The 20,969-nt window shown below is 57.8% G+C and overlaps 2 long non-coding RNA genes across 2 annotated transcripts; both read left to right on the top strand.

Moving 5' to 3' along the window:
- The first annotated feature begins 26 nt into the window (after positions 1 to 26).
- LOC135307446 (uncharacterized) lies at positions 27 to 846 on the top strand. Its single transcript, XR_010368166.1, has 3 exons — positions 27 to 115; positions 203 to 304; positions 736 to 846. It is a non-coding gene; the product is annotated as an uncharacterized LOC135307446 (long non-coding RNA).
- Positions 847 to 3,313: 2,467 nt separating this feature from the next.
- LOC135307479 (uncharacterized) lies at positions 3,314 to 4,134 on the top strand. The gene is made up of 4 exons (XR_010368203.1): positions 3,314 to 3,428; positions 3,748 to 3,819; positions 3,908 to 3,979; positions 4,067 to 4,134. It is a non-coding gene; the product is annotated as an uncharacterized LOC135307479 (long non-coding RNA).
- The last annotated feature ends 16,835 nt before the right edge of the window (positions 4,135 to 20,969 follow it).

Below are 20,969 nucleotides of genomic sequence, written 5' to 3'. Positions count from 1 at the left end.
GGTGACAGAAGCTTCTGTGGCTGTTGTGTTACAGATGTGTCTACAGGGAAGACTTCTCCAGCTTCTCCAGCTGCTACCTTGGATGCTGCACTCAAGCCCAGCACCCATCTCAGGGGTGAGTAGTGTGTCCCTGCTGACCTCACAGGCTGAACCCTGCTTTTCTGGGATCCATTCCTGGCAAATGGAAATATTTTTGTCTAAGGTACTCCAACAGGGAAAATCCAAGATACAACAGATAAGATATCCCTGGAACCATCCAAACAGATGAGGCAAGAGCTGAAGGAACCCCTGCAGACAAGAGAAGGTGGGTGCATTTCCCTCATGCTTCCCCTGGGAGTCAGCAGCCGGGGGCTTTGGCTGCACATCTGGACACGCAGTGCCTGGCACAGTGGGAAGGGATCCATGGCAGCCTCGCTGCCCCACTGCTGCTTTCACGCCCTGCAGGGCTGCTTCCCAGCCTGGCCTGGCTGCAGCTTCTGCCCAGCCTCTGCCGGAAGTTATTGGGCATCAGCTGACAGGCCATGCCCAAACTGTAACACACCCTGAGATCCCCCACTATATCCAGCCCTGCAGATTAGGAAAAGGGTGGCTGTTTGGAGGTGGAAGTGCTCTCATCATGCCACTGTAACCTGGCCATTTTCCTGCTCCATAAATTTCACAAATATTACCTCTGATGCCACCACCCAAGTGGGAAACAGCTCCATCTGATGCAGCTGTCTCCCTTCCTTTGTCAAGAGATGGACATAGTGCTTCAGTGGAAGGTGGTATTTCTTGAAGGAAGCACTCCATCTTCGGTGCCAGCCCCTGCTGCAGGAAGGAAGGCGATGGCAGACACGGGCACAGGCACAGCAGGTAATTGCTGTGCCGGGCTCAGGCCTGGCCGGGGCTGTGTGGCAGCAGCTCTTCCCCCAGGGCCTGCCCTTGCCTGGCCCGGCAGCAGCCAAAGCTGGAGGCGCCTCGGCTTCCAGGCCTCTGGAGCTGGTTCAGATCCCTGGGGAAACGGGACTGCTGCAGCAACGTCCCTGGCGCTGCAGCTGCTGCGGAGCTGGCCCTGAGTGCCCAGAGGCCCAAGGCACAGGAGCAGCCCCGAGCGGGAGCCCTGCCGCCAGCCCGGGGCCAGAGCCAGCCCTGGCACACAATGGAAACAGTTCTCATCTTGGTTTGCTTCCAGACTGGGATGCTGGGAAGGATTCTCCATTAGCCTGGCGCTCTGAAGTTGTGAAGCACTCTGAGCATTCTGCAGGTATGTTCTCACTGTCCCACCAAGGCGTAATGTTTGACTGACTGGTAAGAACCAGGTGACAGAAGCTTCTGTGGCTGTTGTGTTACAGGCGTGTCTGCAGGGACGACCTCACCAACTCCTACCTTGGATGCTGCACAAAAGGCCAGCTCCCATGGCAGGGGTGAGTAGTGTGTCCCTGCTGACCCCTCAGGCTGAGTCCTGCTTTTGTGGGGTCCATTCCTGGGAAATGGAACTACTTTCTCTTAAGGTCCTCGGACAGGAGAGACCAAAGACATGGCAGGCAGGAAATTCCAGGACCCATTAGAAATCATGTGGCAAATGCTGAAGGAACGTCTGCAGAGAAGACAAGGTGGGTGCATTTCCCTCATGCTGCTCCTGGGAGTCAGCAGCCGGGGGCTTTGGCTGCACATCTGGACACGCCGTGCCCGGCACAGTGGGAAGGGATCCATGGCAGCCTTGCTGCCCCGCTGCTGCTTTCACGCCCTGCAGGGCTGTTTCCCAGCCTGGCCTGGCTGCAGCTTCTGCCCAGCCTCTGCAGGAAGTTATTTGGCATCAGCTGACAGGCCATGCCCAAACTGTAACACACCCTGAGATCCCCCACTATATCCAGCCCTGCAGATTAGGAAAAGGGTGGCTGTTTGGAGGTGGAAGTGCTCTCATCATGCCACTGTAACCTGGCCATTTTCCTGCTCCATAAATTTCACAAATATTACCTCTGATGCCACCACCCAAGTGGGAAACAGCTCCATCTGATGCAGCTGTCTCCCTTCCTTTGTCAAGAGATGGACATAGTACTTCAGTGGAAGGTGGTATTTCTTGAATGAAGCACTCCATCTTCGGTGCCAGCCCCTGCTGCAGGAAGGAAGGCGATGGCAGACACGGGCACAGGCACAGCAGGTAATTGCTGTGCCGGGCTCAGCCCTGGCCGGGGCTGTGTGGCAGCAGCTCTTCCCCCAGGGCCTGCCCTTGCCCGGCCCGGCAGCAGCCAAAGCTGGAGGCGCCTGGGCTTCCAGGCCTCTGGTGCTGGTTCAGAGCCCCGGGGAAACGGGACTGGTGCAGCAACGTCCCTGGCGCTGCAGCTGCTGCGGAGCTGGCCCTGAGTGCCCAGAGGCCCAAGGCACAGGAGCAGCCCCGAGCAGGAGCCCTGCCGCCAGCCCAGGGCCAGAGCCAGCCCTGGCACACAATGGAAACAGTTCTCATCTTGGTTTGCTTCCAGACTGGGATGCTGGGAAGGATTCTCCATTAGCCTGGCGCTCTGAAGTTGTGAAGCCCTCTGAGCATTCTGCAGGTATGTTCTCACTGTCCCACCAAGGCGTAATGGTTGACTGACTGGTAAGAACCAGGTGACAGAAGCTTCTGTGGCTGTTGTGTTACAGGCGTGTCTGCAGGGACGACCTCACCAACTCCTACCTTGGATGCTGCACAAAAGCCCAGCTCCCATGGCAGGGGTGAGTAGTGTGTCCCTGCTGACCCCTCAGGCTGAGCCCTGCTTTTGTGGGGTCCATTCCTGGGAAATGGAACTACTTTCTCTTAAGGTCCTCTGACAGGAAAGACCAAAGACATGGCAGGCAGGAAATTCCAGGACCCATTAGAAATCATGTGGCAAATGCTGAAGGAACGTCTGCAGAGAAGACAAGGTGGGTGCATTTCCCTCATGCTGCTCCTGGGACTCAGCAGCCGGGGGCGTTGGCTGCACATCTGGACACGCCGTGCCCGGCACAGTGGGAAGGGATCCATGGCAGCCTCGCTGCCCCGCTGCTGCTTTCACGCCCTGCAGGGCTGTTTCCCGGCCTGGCCTGGCTGCAGCTTCTGCCCAGCCTCTGCAGGAAGGCGTTTGGCATCAGCTGACAGGCCATGCCCAAACTGTAACACACCCTGAGATCCCCCACTATATCCAGCCCTGCAGATTAGGAAAAGGGTGGCTGTTTGGTGGTGGAAGTGCTCTCATCATGCCACTGTAACCTGGCCATTTTCCTGCTCCATAAATTTCACAAATATTACCTCTGATGCCACCACCCAAGTGGGAAACAGCTCCATCTGATGCAGCTGTCTCCCTTCCTTTGTCAAGAGATGGACATAGTGCTTCAGTGGAAGGTGGTATTTCTTGAAGGAAGCACTCCATCTTCTGTGCCAGCCCCTGCTGCAGGAAGGAAGGCAAAGCCAGACACGGGCACAGGCACAGCAGGTAATTGCTGTGCCGGGCTCAGCCCTGGCCGGGGCTGTGTGGCAGCAGCTCTTCCCCCAGGGCCTGCCCTTGCCCGGCCCGGCAGCAGCCAAAGCTGGAGGCGCCTGGGCTTCCAGGCCTCTGGAGCTGGTTCAGAGCCCCGGGGAAACGGGACTGGTGCAGCAACGTCCCTGGCGCTGCAGCTGCTGCGGAGCTGGCCCTGAGTGCCCAGAGGCCCAAGGCACAGGAGCAGCCCCGAGCGGGAGCCCTGCCGCCAGCCCAGGGCCAGAGCCAGCCCTGGCACACAATGGAAACAGTTCTCATCTTGGTTTGCTTCCAGACTGGGATGCTGGGAAGGATTCTCCATTAGCCTGGCGCTCTGAAGTTGTGAAGCCCTCTGAGCATTCTGCAGGTATGTTCTCACTGTCCCACCAAGGCGTAATGTGTGACTGACTGGTAAGAACCAGGTGAGAGAAGCTTCTGTGGCTGTTGTGTTACAGGCGTGTCTGCAGGGACGACCTCACCAACTCCTACCTTGGATGCTGCACAAAAGGCCAGCTCCCATGGCAGGGGTGAGTAGTGTGTCCCTGCTGACCCCTCAGGCTGAGCCCTGCTTTTGTGGGGTCCATTCCTGGGAAATGGAACTACTTTCTCTTAAGGTCCTCTGACAGGAGAGACCAAAGACATGGCAGGCAGGAAATTCCAGGACCCATTAGAAATCATGTGGCAAATGCTAAAGGAACGTCTGCAGAGAAGACAAGGTGGGTGCATTTCCCTCATGCTGCTCCTGGGACTCAGCAGCCAGGGGCTTTGGCTGCACATCTGGACACGCCGTGCCCGGCACAGCAGGAAGGGATCCATGGCAGCCTTGCTGCCCCGCTGCTGCTTTCACGCCCTGCAGGGCTGTTTGCCAGCCTGGCCTGGCTGCAGCTTCTGCCCTGCCTCTGCAGGAAGGCATTTGGCATCAGCTGACAGACAGCCCCAAATGCACCACAGGCCATGCCCACCCTCAGATGCCCTGCAATTTCCTGGTGTCCAGGCAGTTCAGATGTTGGGGCTGTTTGGGGAAGGAAGCAGCCTTGGGTTGTCCCAAAATCCTGGGTGTTTTCTGATCCTTATGCATTCCTTTCACAAGTGATGCCTCCTGAAATTGTCCCCTTCCCCATTCCCAGTCAGGAATGTTTTCATCTGATCCAGCTGTCTCTTTTCCATTCTCCAGAAATGAAAGGAGAGCCTGCGGAGAAAGAAGCATTTCCCGGAAGAAGCAGTGGTTGTATGCCAGCCTCAGCTGCAGGAAGGGAGGCCATGCCAGGCACAGGCACAGGAGGTAATTGCTGTGCCTCTGGGCCTGAGCCCTGCTGAGGCTTGAGCTGTCCTCTCTGCTGTTTGGCAGTGCGGGCACAGCCTGGACTAGAGCGGCACAGCCCAGGGGAATTATCCCGAGCAGGCTCAGGGCACTGAGCAGTCCTGCTGGGGTCCCTCCATGGGAGACATGTCCTGAAACCTGGCAGTGACTGCATGGGGTGCCCACGGTGGGGAAAGGACAGAGGGGGAGAGCAAGGCTCCAGTGTGTCCTGAGAGGGCCTGGCTGTTTGCCCTTGGGATCTGGGGGGTTTCCCCACAGAAGGAGGGCAGGAGGGACAGAGGGAGGGCAGGATGGATAGCTGTGGCACTGCCTGCTGCAGTTTTCCCCCATGCTTTAGGGAGGATTTCTTCTGTGTGTGAGGGGGAGAGTTCCAGGTCCCTGCACTGCTGCAGCCACCCCTCCCAGGGATGTTGCTGAGGGCAGGGAAAGAGTGTGGAGAGTGACCAGGAGCCAGCCCAGAGCTCCCCAGGCCCCTGGGCAGCTTTGGCCATGTCTATTCACATCTGGCTCCCATGGCCTTACCCGACTCCCTGGCAGTGCCCAGTTCCCTGTGGCAGAAAGAGATCCCAGCACACACTGGAAAATGTTCTCATCTGTGCTGCATTGTAGATGAGGGTGCTGGGAAGGCTTCTCCATCAGCTTGGATGAATAAAGTTTTGAAGCCCTTGGAGCCTCCTGCAGGTATGTTCTCAGTGTGCCACCAAGGAAGAATTGTAGACAAGCGGGCAGGCACCAGGTGACAGAAGCTTCTGTGGCTGTTGTGTTACAGATGTGTCTAGAGGGAAGACTTCTCCAGCTTCTCCAGCTGCTACCTTGGATGCTGCACTCAAGCCCAGCTCCCATCTCAGGGGTGAGTAGTGTGTCCCTGCTGACCCCACAGGCTGAGCCCTGCTTTTCTGGGATCCATTCCTGGGAAATGGAAATATTTTTCTCTAAGGTACTCCAACAGGGAAAATCCAAGATACAACAGATAAGAAATCCCTGGAACCATCCAAACAGATGAGGCAAGAGCTGAAGGAACCCCTGCAGACAAGAGAAGGTGGGTGCATTTCCCTCATGCTTCCCCTGGGAGTCAGCAGCCGGGGGCTTTGGCTGCACATCTGGACACGCCGTGCCCGGCACAGTGGGAAGGGATCCATGGCAGCCTTGCTGCCCCGCTGCTGCTTTCACGCCCTGCAGGGCTGTTTCCCAGCCTGGCCTGGCTGCAGCTTCTGCCCAGCCTCTGACGGAAGTTATTTGGCATCAGCTGACAGGCCATGCCCAAACTGTAACACACCGTGAGATCCCCCACTATATCCAGCCCTGCTGATTAGGAAAAGGGTGGCTGTTTGGAGGTGGAAGTGCTCTCATCATGCCACTGTAACCTGGCCATTTTCCTGCTCCATAAATTTCACAAATATTACCTCTGATGCCACCACCCAAGTGGGAAACAGCTCCATCTGATGCAGCTGTCTCCCTTCCTTTGTCAAGAGATGGACATAATGCTTCAGTGGAAGGTGGTATTTCTTGAAGGAAGCACTCCATCTTCGGTGCGAGCCCCTGCTGCAGGAAGGAAGGCGATGGCAGACACGGGCACAGGCACAGCAGGTAATTGCTGTGCCGGGCTCAGGCCTGGCCGGGGCTGTGTGGCAGCAGCTCTTCCCCCAGGGCCTGCCCTTGCTCGGCCCGGCAGCAGCCAAAGCTGGAGGCGCCTGGGCTTCCAGGCCTCGGGAGCTGGTTCAGAGCCCCGGGGAAACGGGACTGGTGCAGCAACGTCCCTGGCGCTGCAGCTGCTGCGGAGCTGGCCCTGAGTGCCCAGAGGCCCAAGGCACAGGAGCAGCCCCGAGCGGGAGCCCTGCCGCCAGCCCAGGGCCAGAGCCAGCCCTGGCACACAATGGAAACAGTTCTCATCTTGGTTTGCTTCCAGACTGGGATGCTGGGAAGGATTCTCCATTAGCCTGGCGCTCTGAAGTTGTGAAGCCCTCTGAGCATTCTGCAGGTATGTTCTCACTGTCCCACCAAGGCGTAATGTGTGACTGACTGGTAAGAACCAGGTGACAGAAGCTTCTGTGGCTGTTGTGTTACAGGCGTGTCTGCAGGGACGACCTCACCAACTCCTACCTTGGATGCTGCACAAAAGGCCAGCTCCCATGGCAGGGGTGAGTAGTGTGTCCCTGCTGACCCCTCAGGCTGAGCCCTGCTTTTGTGGGGTCCATTCCTGGGAAATGGAACTACTTTCTCTTAAGGTCCTCTGACAGGAGAGACCAAAGACATGGCAGGCAGGAAATTCCAGGACCCATTAGAAATCATGTGGCAAATGCTGAAGGAACGTCTGCAGAGAAGACAAGGTGAGTGCATTTCCCTCATGCTTCCCCTGGGACTCAGCAGCCGGGGGCTTTGGCTGCACATCTGGACACGCCGTGCCCGGCACAGCGGGAAGGGATCCATGGCAGCCTCGCTGCCCCGCTGCTGCTTTCACGCCCTGCAGGGCTGTTTCCCAGCCTGTCCTGGCTGCAGCTTCTGCCCAGCCTCTGCAGGAAGGCATTTGGCATCAGCTGACAGACAGCCCCAAATGCACCACAGGCCATGCCCACCCTCAGATCCCCTGCAATTTACGGGTGTCCAGGCAGATCAGATGTTGGGGCTGTTTGGGGAAGGAAGCAGCCTTGGGTTGTCCCAAAATCCTGGGTGTTTTCTGATCCTTATGCATTCCTTTCATAAGTGATGCCTCCTGAAATTGTCCCCTTCCCCATTCCCAGTCAGGAATGTTTTCATCTGATCCAGCTGTCTCTTTTCCATTCTCCAGAAATGAAAGGAGAGCCTGCGGAGAAAGAAGCATTTCCCGGAAGAAGCAGTGGTTGTATGCCAGCCTCAGCTGCAGGAAGGGAGGCCATGCCAGGCACAGGCACAGGAGGTAATTGCTGTGCCTCTGGGCCTGAGCCCTGCTGAGGCTTGAGCTGTCCTCTCTGCTGTTTGGCAGTGCGGGCACAGCCTGGACTAGAGCAGCACAGCCCAGGGGAATTATCCCGAGCAGGCTCAGGGCACTGAGCAGTCCTGCTGGGGTCCCTCCATGGGAGACATGTCCTGAAACCTGGCAGTGACTGCATGGGGTGCCCACGGTGGGGAAAGGACAGAGGGGGAGAGCAAGGCTGCAGTGTGTCCTGAGAGGGCCTGGCTGTTTGCCCTTGGGATCTGGGGGGTTTCCCCACAGAAGGAGGGCAGGAGGGACAGAGGGAGGGCAGGATGGATAGCTGTGGCACTGCCTGCTGCAGTTTTCCCCAGGGCTTTAGGGAGGATTTCTTCTGTGTGTGAGGGGGAGAGTCCCAGGTCCCTGCACTGCTGCAGCCACCCCTCCCAGGGATGTTGCTGAGGACAGGGAAAGAGTGTGGAGAGTGACCAGGAGCCAGCCCAGAGCTCCCCAGGCCCCTGGGTAGCTTTGGCCATGTCTATTCACATCTGGCTCCCATGGCCTTACCCGACTCCCTGGCAGTGCCCAGTTCCCTGTGGCAGAAAGAGATCCCAGCACACACTGGAAAATGTTCTCATCTGTGCTGCATTGTAGATGAGGGTGCTGGGAAGGCTTCTCCATCAGCTTGGATGAATAAAGTTTTGAAGCCCTTGGAGCCTCCTGCAGGTATGTTCTCAGTGTGCCACCAAGGAAGAATTGTAGACAAGCGGGCAGGCACCAGGTGACAGAAGCTTCTGTGGCTGTTGTGTTACAGATGTGTCTAGAGGGAGGACTTCTCCAGCTTCTCCAGCTGCTACCTTGGATGCTGCACTCAAGCCCAGCTCCCATCTCAGGGGTGAGTAGTGTGTCCCTGCTGACCCCACAGGCTGAGCCCTGCTTTTCTGGGATCCATTCCTGGGAAATGGAAATATTTTTCTCTAAGGTACTCCAACAGGGAAAATCCAAGATACAACAGATAAGAAATCCCTGGAACCATCCAAACAGATGAGGCAAGAGCTGAAGGAACCCCTGCAGACAAGAGAAGGTGGGTGCATTTCCCTCATGCTTCCCCTGGGAGTCAGCAGCCGGGGGCTTTGGCTGCACATCTGGACACGCCGTGCCCGGCACAGTGGGAAGGGATCCATGGCAGCCTTGCTGCCCCGCTGCTGCTTTCACGCCCTGCAGGGCTGTTTCCCAGCCTGGCCTGGCTGCAGCTTCTGCCCAGCCTCTGCCGGAAGTTATTTGGCATCAGCTGACAGGCCATGCCCAAACTGTAACACACCGTGAGATCCCCCACTCTATCCAGCCCTGCTGATTAGGAAAAGGGTGGCTGTTTGGAGGTGGAAGTGCTCTCATCATGCCACTGTAACCTGGCCATTTTCCTGCTCCATAAATTTCACAAATATTACCTCTGATGCCACCACCCAAGTGGGAAACAGCTCCATCTGATGCAGCTGTCTCCCTTCCTTTGTCAAGAGATGGACATAGTGCTTCAGTGGAAGGTGGTATTTCTTGAAGGAAGCACTCCATCTTCGGTGCGAGCCCCTGCTGCAGGAAGGAAGGCGATGGCAGACACGGGCACAGGCACAGCAGGTAATTGCTGTGCCGGGCTCAGGCCTGGCCGGGGCTCTGTGGCAGCAGCTCTTCCCCCAGGGCCTGCCCTTGCTCGGCCCGGCAGCAGCCAAAGCTGGAGGCGCCTGGGCTTCCAGGCCTCTGGAGCTGGTTCAGAGCCCCGGGGAAACGGGACTGGTGCAGCAACGTCCCTGGCGCTGCAGCTGCTGCGGAGCTGGCCCTGAGTGCCCAGAGGCCCAAGGCACAGGAGCAGCCCCGAGCGGGAGCCCTGCCGCCAGCCCAGGGCCAGAGCCAGCCCTGGCACACAATGGAAACAGTTCTCATCTTGGTTTGCTTCCAGACTGGGATGCTGGGAAGGATTCTCCATTAGCCTGGCGCTCTGAAGTTGTGAAGCCCTCTGAGCATTCTGCAGGTATGTTCTCACTGTCCCACCAAGGCGTAATGTTTGACTGACTGGTAAGAACCAGGTGACAGAAGCTTCTGTGGCTGTTGTGTTACAGGCGTGTCTGCAGGGACGACCTCACCAACTCCTACCTTGGATGCTGCACAAAAGGCCAGCTCCCATGGCAGGGGTGAGTAGTGTGTCCCTGCTGACCCCTCAGGCTGAGCCCTGCTTTTGTGGGGTCCATTCCTGGGAAATGGAACTACTTTCTCTTAAGGTCCTCTGACAGGAGAGACCAAAGACATGGCAGGCAGGAAATTCCAGGACCCATTAGAAATCATGTGGCAAATGCTGAAGGAACATCTGCAGAGAAAACAAGGTGGGTGCATTTCCCTCATGCTTCCCCTGGGACTCAGCAGCCAGGGGCTTTGGCTGCACATCTGGACACGCCGTGCCCGGCACAGCTGGAAGGGATCCATGGCAGCCTCGCTGCCTTGCTGCTGCTTTCACGCCCTGCAGGGCTGTTTCCCAGCCTGGCCTGGCTGCAGCTTCTGCCCAGCCTCTGCAGGAAGGCATTTGGCATCAGCTGGCAGACAGCCCCAATTGCACCACAGGCCATGCCCACCCTCAGATCCCCTGCAATTTCCTGGTGTCCAGGCAGATCAGATGTTGGGGCTGTTTGGGGAAGGAAGCAGCCTTGGGTTGTCCCAAAATCCTGGGTGTTTTCTGATCCTTATGCATTCCTTTCACAAGTGATGCCTCCTGAAATTGTCCCCTTCCCCATTCCCAGTCAGGAATGTTTTCATCTGATCCAGCTGTCTCTTTTCCATTCTCCAGAAATGAAAGGAGAGCCTGCGGAGAAAGAAGCATTTCCCGGAGGAAGCAGTGGTTGCAAGCCAGCCTCACCTCCAGGAAGGGAGGCCATGCCAGGCACAGGCACAGGAGGTAATTGCTGTGCCTCTGGGCCTGAGCCCTGCTGAGGCTTGAGCTGTCCTCTCTGCTGTTTGGCAGTGCGGGCACAGCCTGGACTAGAGCGGCACAGCCCAGGGGAATTATCCCGAGCAGGCGCAGGGCACTGAGCAGTCCTGCTGGGGTCCCTCCATGGGAGACATGTCCTGAAACCTGGCAGTGACTGCATGGGGTGCCCACGGTGGGGAAAGGACAGAGGGGGAGAGCAAGGCTCCAGTGTGTCCTGAGAGGGCCTGGCTGTTTGCCCTTGGGATCTGGGGGGTTTCCCCACAGAAGGAGGGCAGGAGGGACAGAGGGAGGGCAGGATGGATAGCTGTGGCACTGCCTGCTGCAGTTTTCCCCAGGGCTTTAGGGAGGATTTCTTCTGTGTGTGAGGGGGAGAGTTCCAGGTCCCTGCACTGCTGCAGCCACCCCTCCCAGGGATGTTGCTGAGGGCAGGGAAAGAGTGTGGAGAGTGACCAGGAGCCAGCCCAGAGCTCCCCAGGCCCCTGGGCAGCTTTGGCCATCTCTATTCACATCTGGCTCCCATGGCCTTACCCGACTCCCTGGCAGTGCCCAGTTCCCTGTGGCAGAAAGAGATCCCAGCACACACTGGAAAATGTTCTCATCTGTGCTGCATTGTAGATGAGGGTGCTGGGAAGGCTTCTCCATCAGCTTGGATGAATAAAGTTTTGAAGCCCTTGGAGCCTCCTGCAGGTATGTTCTCAGTGTGCCACCAAGGAAGAATTGTAGACAAGCGGGCAGGCACCAGGTGACAGAAGCTTCTGTGGCTGTTGTGTTACAGATGTGTCTAGAGGGAAGACTTCTCCAGCTTCTCCAGCTGCTACCTTGGATGCTGCACTCAAGCCCAGCTCCCATCTCAGGGGTGAGTAGTGTGTCCCTGCTGACCCCACAGGCTGAGCCCTGCTTTTCTGGGATCCATTCCTGGGAAATGGAAATATTTTTCTCTAAGGTACTCCAACAGGGAAAATCCAAGATACAACAGATAAGAAATCCCTGGAACCATCCAAACAGATGAGGCAAGAGCTGAAGGAACCCCTGCAGACAAGAGAAGGTGGGTGCATTTCTCTCATGCTTCCCCTGGGACTCAGCAGCCGGGGGCTTTGGCTGCACATCTGGACACGCCGTGCCCGGCACAGTGGGAAGGGATCCATGGCAGCCTTGCTGCCCCGCTGCTGCTTTCACGCCCTGCAGGGCTGTTTCCCAGCCTGGCCTGGCTGCAGCTTCTGCCCAGCCTCTGACGGAAGTTATTTGGCATCAGCTGACAGGCCATGCCCAAACTGTAACACACCGTGAGATCCCCCACTCTATCCAGCCCTGCTGATTAGGAAAAGGGTGGCTGTTTGGAGGTGGAAGTGCTCTCATCATGCCACTGTAACCTGGCCATTTTCCTGCTCCATAAATTTCACAAATATTACCTCTGATGCCACCACCCAAGTGGGAAACAGCTCCATCTGATGCAGCTGTCTCCCTTCCTTTGTCAAGAGATGGACATAGTGCTTCAGTGGAAGGTGGTATTTCTTGAAGGAAGCACTCCATCTTCGGTGCGAGCCCCTGCTGCAGGAAGGAAGGCGATGGCAGACACGGGCACAGGCACAGCAGGTAATTGCTGTGCCGGGCTCAGGCCTGGCCGGGGCTCTGTGGCAGCAGCTCTTCCCCCAGGGCCTGCCCTTGCCCGGCCCGGCAGCAGCCAAAGCTGGAGGCGCCTGGGCTTCCAGGCCTCTGGAGCTGGTTCAGAGCCCCGGGGAAACGGGACTGGTGCAGCAACGTCCCTGGCGCTGCAGCTGCTGCGGAGCTGGCCCTGAGTGCCCAGAGGCCCAAGGCACAGGAGCAGCCCCGAGCGGGAGCCCTGCCGCCAGCCCAGGGCCAGAGCCAGCCCTGGCACACAATGGAAACAGTTCTCATCTTGGTTTGCTTCCAGACTGGGATGCTGGGAAGGATTCTCCATTAGCCTGGCGCTCTGAAGTTGTGAAGCCCTCTGAGCATTCTGCAGGTATGTTCTCACTGTCCCACCAAGGCGTAATGTGTGACTGACTGGTAAGAACCAGGTGACAGAAGCTTCTGTGGCTGTTGTGTTACAGGCGTGTCTGCAGGGACGACCTCACCAACTCCTACCTTGGATGCTGCACAAAAGGCCAGCTCCCATGGCAGGGGTGAGTAGTGTGTCCCTGCTGACCCCTCAGGCTGAGCCCTGCTTTTGTGGGGTCCATTCCTGGGAAATGGAACTACTTTCTCTCAAGGTCCTCTGACAGGAGAGACCAAAGACATGGCAGGCAGGAAATTCCAGGACCCATTAGAAATCATGTGGCAAATGCTGAAGGAACGTCTGCAGAGAAGACAAGGTGAGTGCATTTCCCTCATGCTTCCCCTGGGACTCAGCAGCCGGGGGCTTTGGCTGCACATCTGGACACGCCGTGCCCGGCACAGCGGGAAGGGATCCATGGCAGCCTCGCTGCCCCGCTGCTGCTTTCACGCCCTGCAGGGCTGTTTCCCAGCCTGGCCTGGCTGCAGCTTCTGCCCAGCCTCTGCAGGAAGGCATTTGGCATCAGCTGGCAGACAGCCCCAAATGCACCACAGGCCATGCCCACCCTCAGATCCCCTGCAATTTACGGGTGTCCAGGCAGATCAGATGTTGGGGCTGTTTGGGGAAGGAAGCAGCCTTGGGTTGTCCCAAAATCCTGGGTGTTTTCTGATCCTTATGCATTCCTTTCATAAGTGATGCCTCCTGAAATTGTCCCCTTCCCCATTCCCAGTCAGGAATGTTTTCATCTGATCCAGCTGTCTCTTTTCCATTCTCCAGAAATGAAAGGAGAGCCTGCGGAGAAAGAAGCATTTCCCGGAAGAAGCAGTGGTTGTATGCCAGCCTCAGCTCCAGGAAGGGAGGCCATGCCAGGCACAGGCACAGGAGGTAATTGCTGTGCCTCTGGGCCTGAGCCCTGCTGAGGCTTGAGCTGCCCTCTCTGCTGTTTGGCAGTGCGGGCACAGCCTGGACTAGAGCGGCACAGCCCAGGGGAATTATCCCGAGCAGGCTCAGGGCACTGAGCAGTCCTGCTGGGGTCCCTCCATGGGAGACATGTCCTGAAACCTGGCAGTGACTGCATGGGGTGCCCACGGTGGGGAAAGGACAGAGGGGGAGAGCAAGGCTCCAGTGTGTCCTGAGAGGGCCTGGCTGTTTGCCCTTGGGATCTGGGGGGTTTCCCCACAGAAGGAGGGCAGGAGGGACAGAGGGAGGGCAGGATGGATAGCTGTGGCACTGCCTGCTGCAGTTTTCCCCCATGCTTTAGGGAGGATTTCTTCTGTGTGTGAGGGGGAGAGTCCCAGGTCCCTGCACTGCTGCAGCCACCCCTCCCAGGGATGTTGCTGAGGACAGGGAAAGAGTGTGGAGAGTGACCAGGAGCCAGCCCAGAGCTCCCCAGGCCCCTGGGCAGCTTTGGCCATGTCTATTCACATCTGGCTCCCATGGCCTTACCCGACGCCCTGGCAGTGCCCAGTTCCCTGTGGCAGAAAGAGATCCCAGCACACACTGGAAAATGTTCTCATCTGTGCTGCATTGTAGATGAGGGTGCTGGGAAGGCTTCTCCATCAGCTTGGATGAATAAAGTTTTGAAGCCCTTGGAGCCTCCTGCAGGTATGTTCTCAGTGTGCCACCAAGGAAGAATTGTAGACAAGCGGGCAGGCACCAGGTGACAGAAGCTTCTGTGGCTGTTGTGTTACAGATGTGTCTAGAGGGAAGACTTCTCCAGCTTCTCCAGCTGCTACCTTGGATGCTGCACTCAAGCCCAGCTCCCATCTCAGGGGTGAGTAGTGTGTCCCTGCTGACCCCACAGGCTGAGCCCTGCTTTTCTGGGATCCATTCCTGGGAAATGGAAATATTTTTCTCTAAGGTACTCCAACAGGGAAAATCCAAGATACAACAGATAAGAAATCCCTGGAACCATCCAAACAGATGAGGCAAGAGCTGAAGGAACCCCTGCAGACAAGAGAAGGTGGGTGCATTTCCCTCATGCTTCCCCTGGGAGTCAGCAGCCGGGGGCTTTGGCTGCACATCTGGACACGCCGTGCCCGGCACAGTGGGAAGGGATCCATGGCAGCCTTGCTGCCCCGCTGCTGCTTTCACGCCCTGCAGGGCTGTTTCTCAGCCTGGCCTGGCTGCAGCTTCTGCCCAGCCTCTGACGGAAGTTATTTGGCATCAGCTGACAGGCCATGCCCAAACTGTAACACACCGTGAGATCCCCCACTCTATCCAGCCCTGCTGATTAGGAAAAGGGTGGCTGTTTGGAGGTGGAAGTGCTCTCATCATGCCACTGTAACCTGGCCATTTTCCTGCTCCATAAATTTCACAAATATTACCTCTGATGCCACCACCCAAGTGGGAAACAGCTCCATCTGATGCAGCTGTCTCCCTTCCTTTGTCAAGAGATGGACATAGTGCTTCAGTGGAAGGTGGTATTTCTTGAAGGAAGCACTCCATCTTCGGTGCGAGCCCCTGCTGCAGGAAGGAAGGCGATGGCAGACACGGGCACAGGCACAGCAGGTAATTGCTGTGCCGGGCTCAGGCCTGGCCGGGGCTCTGTGGCAGCAGCTCTTCCCCCAGGGCCTGCCCTTGCCCGGCCCGGCAGCAGCCAAAGCTGGAGGCGCCTGGGCTTCCAGGCCTCTGGAGCTGGTTCAGAGCCCCGGGGAAACGGGACTGGTGCAGCAACGTCCCTGGCGCTGCAGCTGCTGCGGAGCTGGCCCTGAGTGCCCAGAGGCCCAAGGCACAGGAGCAGCCCCGAGCGGGAGCCCTGCCGCCAGCCCAGGGCCAGAGCCAGCCCTGGCACACAATGGAAACAGTTCTCATCTTGGTTTGCTTCCAGACTGGGATGCTGGGAAGGATTCTCCATTAGCCTGGCGCTCTGAAGTTGTGAAGCCCTCTGAGCATTCTGCAGGTATGTTCTCACTGTCCCACCAAGGCGTAATGTGTGACTGACTGGTAAGAACCAGGTGAGAGAAGCTTCTGTGGCTGTTGTGTTACAGGCGTGTCTGCAGGGACGACCTCACCAACTCCTACCTTGGATGCTGCACAAAAGGCCAGCTCCCATGGCAGGGGTGAGTAGTGTGTCCCTGCTGACCCCTCAGGCTGAGCCCTGCTTTTGTGGGGTCCATTCCTGGGAAATGGAACTACTTTCTCTTAAGGTCCTCTGACAGGAGAGACCAAAGACATGGCAGGCAGGAAATTCCAGGACCCATTAGAAATCATGTGGCAAATGCTGAAGGAACGTCTGCAGAGAAGACAAGGTGAGTGCATTTCCCTCATGCTTCCCCTGGGACTCAGCAGCCAGGGGCTTTGGCTGCACATCTGGACACGCCGTGCCCGGCACAGTGGGAAGGGATCCATGGCAGCCTCGCTGCCCCGCTGCTGCTTTCACGCCCTGCAGGGCTGTTTCCCAGCCTGGCCTGGCTGCAGCTTCTGCCCAGCCTCTGCAGGAAGGCATTTGGCATCAGCTGACAGACAGCCCCAATTGCACCTGCTGACTGACAGTCCATGCCCACCCTCAGATGCCCTGCAATTTCCTGGTGTCCAGGCAGATCAGATGTTGGGGCTGTTTGGGGAAGGAAGCAGCCTTGGGTTGTCCCAAAATCCTGGGTGTTTTCTGATCCTTATCCATTCCTTTCACAAGTGATGCCTCACCTTCCCCATTCCCAGTCAGGAATGTTTCCATCTGATCCAGCTGTCTCTTTTTCATTCTCCAGAAATGAAAGGAGAGTCTGTGCAGATGGAAGCACTCCCCAGAGGAAGCAGTGGTTCCATGCCAGCCTCTGCTGCAGGAAGGGAGGCCATGCCAGGCACAGGCACAGGAGGTAATTGCTGTGCCTCTGGGCCTGAGCCCTGCTGAGGCTTGAGCTGCCCTCTCTGCTGCTTGGCAGTGCGGGCACAGCCTGGATTGGACCGGCACAGCCCAGGGGAATTATCCCGAGCAGGCTCAGGGCACTCGGGTACTGAGCAGTCCTGCTGGGGTCCCTCCATGGGAGACATGTCCTGAAACCTGGGAGTGACTGCATGGGGTGCCCATGGTGGGGAAAGGACAGAGGGGGAGAGCAAGGCTCCAGTGTGTCCTGAGAGGGCCTGGCTGTTTGCCCTTGGGATGTGGGAGCTGTCCCAGCAGAAGGAGGGCAGGAGGGAGTGTAGGAGGGAGGGATGGATAGCTGTGGCACTGCCTGCTGCAGTTTTCCCCAGGGCTTTAGGGTGGATTTTCTGTGAGTTTGAGGGAGAGAACCCCGGGGCCCTGAGCTACTCCAGCCACCCCTCCCAGGGATGTTGCTGAGGGCAGGGAAAGAGTGTGGAGAGTGATCAGGAGCCAGCCCAGAGCTCCCCAGGCCCCTGGGCAGCTTTGGCCATGTCCATTCCATCTGGCTCCCATAGCCTTACCCGACCCCCTTGCAGTGCCGTTTTCCCTGTAGCATTAGGGGTTCCCAGCATGCCACAGATATGGTTCTGATCTCTGCTCCCTTTTAGACTGGAATCGTGACATGGGTTTTCAGGAAGTCCTGATGAAGGATGGTTTGAAGTTCCTGGAGGATGCTGGAGGCAAGTTTTCATTCTGCCTTTCCTGAGTGAATAATCAGGATCAATGCAACAAAAGCTCATTTATAAACCATTTCCCTTAACATTATGTAAGGGCTGAAGGATTCTGAGAATCTTTCCCTGCTCCCTTCTGGATCCCTGAGGGATCCCACAGGATCGCTGTCAGTGGGACGAAGGAGCATTGATCTTTCAGTCCTCCTCCCGTGTACTGTGCCAGTGTGTCCTTCCGTGTGCTCTGTGCAGTCAAAGAGAAGAGCAGAGAGGGAAGGGGCCGGGCCCAGGGCTGTGCCCCGGGGCTGAGCCTTGTGGGCAGCCTGAGGATCTCCTGCAGTGCCACAGGAGCTCTTCTGTCCTGCCTTTCTTTGCAGCTGAACCTGCCGTTGAAGGCCCCACATCCAGGACTGAGGCTCTGGGAGATGCTGAGGGTAGGTCAAGGCCTTTCCCCTGGGAGAGCTGCCAGCTCAGAGCCCAAAGCTGGGCCAGGGGGGCAGTGCTGCAGGTGCCAGCACAGAACCATGCACGTGTGTGCCCTCGCCCTGCACGATCCCCTCACCGCTGCTGCGTCTCAGTGGTGCCCGTGCAGATCAGCAGAGATGGCAGAAGCTTCTGTGGCTGTTGAGTTACAGGTGTGTCTGCAGGGAGGACTTCTCAAGCTCCAGGGCTGAATGCTTGGCCCCAACTCAGCTCCCATGGCAGGGGTGAGTAGTGTGTCCCTGCTGACCCCACAGGCTGAGCCCCGCTTTTGTGGGATCCATTCCTGGGAAATGGAACTACTTTCTCTTAAGGTCCTCCAAAAGTAAAGACCCAAGATACTGCAGCCAAAACGTCTCATGAGGCAGATGAATTCCTGAGACAAACACAGAAGGAAGCACCCCGAGGACAAGGTGGGTGCGTTTCCCTCATGCTTCCCCTGGGACTCAGCAGCCGGGGGCTTTGGCTGCACATCTGGACACGCCGTGCCCGGCACAGCAGGAAGGGATCCATGGCAGCCTCGCTGCCCCGCTGCTGCTTTCACGCCCTGCAGGGCTGTTTCCCAGCCTGGCCTTGATGCAATTCCTCCCCAGCCTCTGCAGGATGGAATTTGGCATTAGCTGATAGGGTGCCCCAACTGTACCGTGGGCCTGAGATCCCCTGCCATTTCCCAGTCTCTGAGAAGATCAGGAGGTGCAGCTCTTTGCTCATGGGAGTGCACTGGCCCAGCCCCAATTACCTGGGCTTTTTCCTGATCTTTACCTGTGACTTGGACAAGAATTGCCTCATGAAGGTGCCACCTCCCCAGTGGGGAGTGTTTCCATTTGATCCAGTTGACCCTTTTTCCCTTGTTCAAGTGATGGACCAAAAGGCTGTGCAGAAGGAGGAGCACCCAGGGAGAAGCAGTGGCTCATTGGCAGCCCCAGCTGCAGGAAGGAAGGCGATGCCAGACACGGGCACAGGCACAGCAGGTAATTGCTGTGCCGGGCTCAGCCCTGGCCGGGGCTGTGTGGCAGCAGCTCTTCCCCCAGGGCCTGCCCTTGCCCGGCCCGGCAGCAGCCAAAGCTGGAAGCACCTCGGCTTCTAGGCCTCTGGAGCTGGTTCAGAGCCCCGGGGAAACGGGACTGGTGCAGCAACGTCCCTGGCGCTGCAGGTGCTGCAGAGCTGGCCCTGAGTGCCCAGAGGCCCAAGGCACAGGAGCAGCCCCGAGCGGGAGCCCTGCCGCCAGCCCAGGGCCAGAGCCAGCCCTGGCTCCCGACTGGGCAGGGGCTGCGCTGGGTCCTGACAGGGCCTGAGCCTGTCCCCTGGGGCTGGGGGAGCTGTCACGGGGCAGGGAGGGCCAGGGCTGGCAGTGGCTGCTCAGGGATGGCTTTGGCCCGTGTCCCTGGCAGCAGCCACTGCCCAAGCAGCTGCGCTGCCCCCGGGCTCTCCTCCCGGCCTGCTGGGCTTTGTTGGCTGGCACAGCCTGTGCCAAGGGCCGGCAAGGTGCCTGCAGGCCCCAGCTCTGGGGGAAACAGAGAACGTCCTGCCCGTATTCACCGTGCTGCCAGCTCAGCAGTGCAGCACAGCAGGGGCTCAAGCTCCCCATTGCTCCCACAGATGCAGCCGGCACCACAAGACCTGTTCCCAATGCCCAGGATGGCCTCGGAAGGGGTTTCTGTCAGGGAACCGGCTGCTGGCTAGGGTGTCTGGCAGGCATGCTTTATTTGGAGCTTGTCTTCATGTTGTGCTGCTTTGGAATCGGGTATTCCTGGAACAGAAAACAGTGAGTGTTTTGTTGCTCTCCCCCTCCAACAGCTTCTTTTGAAAGTCTAACGTGGACAGGGAACATTCCCATTGAGGCTGCAGTGGAGTTGTGGCCATTCCATGATTGTCCAAAGAACTCTGGTGAGGCTTCTGCTGCTGCCCAGTGCTTCCAGTGGCCTCTCAATTGCTGGGCCTTGTTCTGGGGGCCCCGCTGGGGCTGCAGCCAGAGCTGGCTCCCACTGAGGCTGCCTGGCCAAGAGCAGCTCCAGGGGCACGGGGCAGAGGCAGAGGGAGGTGGGGAGGAGAAAGAGCAGGGCCGAGGTTGCCCTTGAAAGGCAGAGGCGCTCTGGGACCCGCTCCTGGCCAGGGACCCTGCCCAGAGCCGTGCCCTGCTGGCCGGGGCCTTGAGGGGCAGCTGTCCAGCTGGGCCCAGCTGTGCCAGCAGCTCCAGCCGTGCTGGGGAGCCTTGCCAGCTCTGGGCCCTGCTGTGCACGAGGCTCCCTGTGTGCCACTGTCAGCTGGGGCCTCAGCCACCTCCTCTCTGCACAGGAGCACCTTGGGACAGGAGTTGGAAGACGGTGGCTGCACCTCACAGCCAGACAGCGTGAGCAGCTCCTCCAGCAGCAGGAACGGCCCGGACAGCCCTCTCAAGTCTTCTGTGAAGAGGACCCCAGAACAACCAACTATGAGGGAACCTCCTTTTACCCTGTAGATCCCACTGCCACCTGCTCTCCCCATGGGCCTCCCCAAGCTGCCTTCATCCCTTTTTTTATCTTTGTCTGTCCCATCCCAGCCAACTCGAGTACCTCTAGGGACCCCAGGACCAGCCCAGCACCCTCCAGCCCTTCCTGAGACCAACACATCCCTCCCTCTGCCCCTGAGCCCCCTAGCCTTTCCCTCTAGGAATCACTGAAGGTGACACCCCCCCACCCCTCCCCCCCCACCCCCCCCGCTTGCAGGGTAGGCAATGGCCTATTCTTCTGTTTAAATAAAGAGAAGGATCTGTGTTGTGGTTTCAAAGCAAAACCAGTGAGAGACTCCAAGTCAGAAATACAATTTATTAGGAAAAGGGAAAAAAAACCAAAATACATGCAATAATGCAAAAGAAAAACCACTGACAGGCTCAGAATACAGCCTGCTGACACCCTGCTAGTTAGGGTGGTGGAAGCAGTCCAGATGAAATGGACTTGTGGAAGTGGTGATCCTGTAGAAACAATCTGGTAGCTCTCATCCTCTGGAAAAGCAGTGGGTAAGGGCGGTGGTTCCTCTGGGAATCCAGTGGAAAGACTGCTTGTTGTGTCCCAAAACCCAGATTATATCCAGCTGGGGATGCTTAGCTCCTCCCCCATGGGCAGAGCATCTCACAGTGGGCTGATATCATTCTGCCTCATGCTGTGGGTCCTTGATTAGCCATGAAACAGAAATGGCTCTGGGAGGGAGTTATCTCTGAGTCATGTGGCAAGACATTGATGGGCCCATTAACAGGAGATAAGGAAGAAACAATGCCCCTCCTGGTTTCAGCAGCTCTTGAGGATGGGAATAGAACATAATTTTATATTATAACCTAG

Source organism: Passer domesticus, chromosome 9 (genome assembly GCF_036417665.1).
Source record: "Passer domesticus isolate bPasDom1 chromosome 9, bPasDom1.hap1, whole genome shotgun sequence".
Classification (NCBI taxonomy): domain Eukaryota; kingdom Metazoa; phylum Chordata; class Aves; order Passeriformes; family Passeridae; genus Passer; species Passer domesticus.
This window is presented reverse-complemented; position numbering and strand designations above follow the sequence as displayed.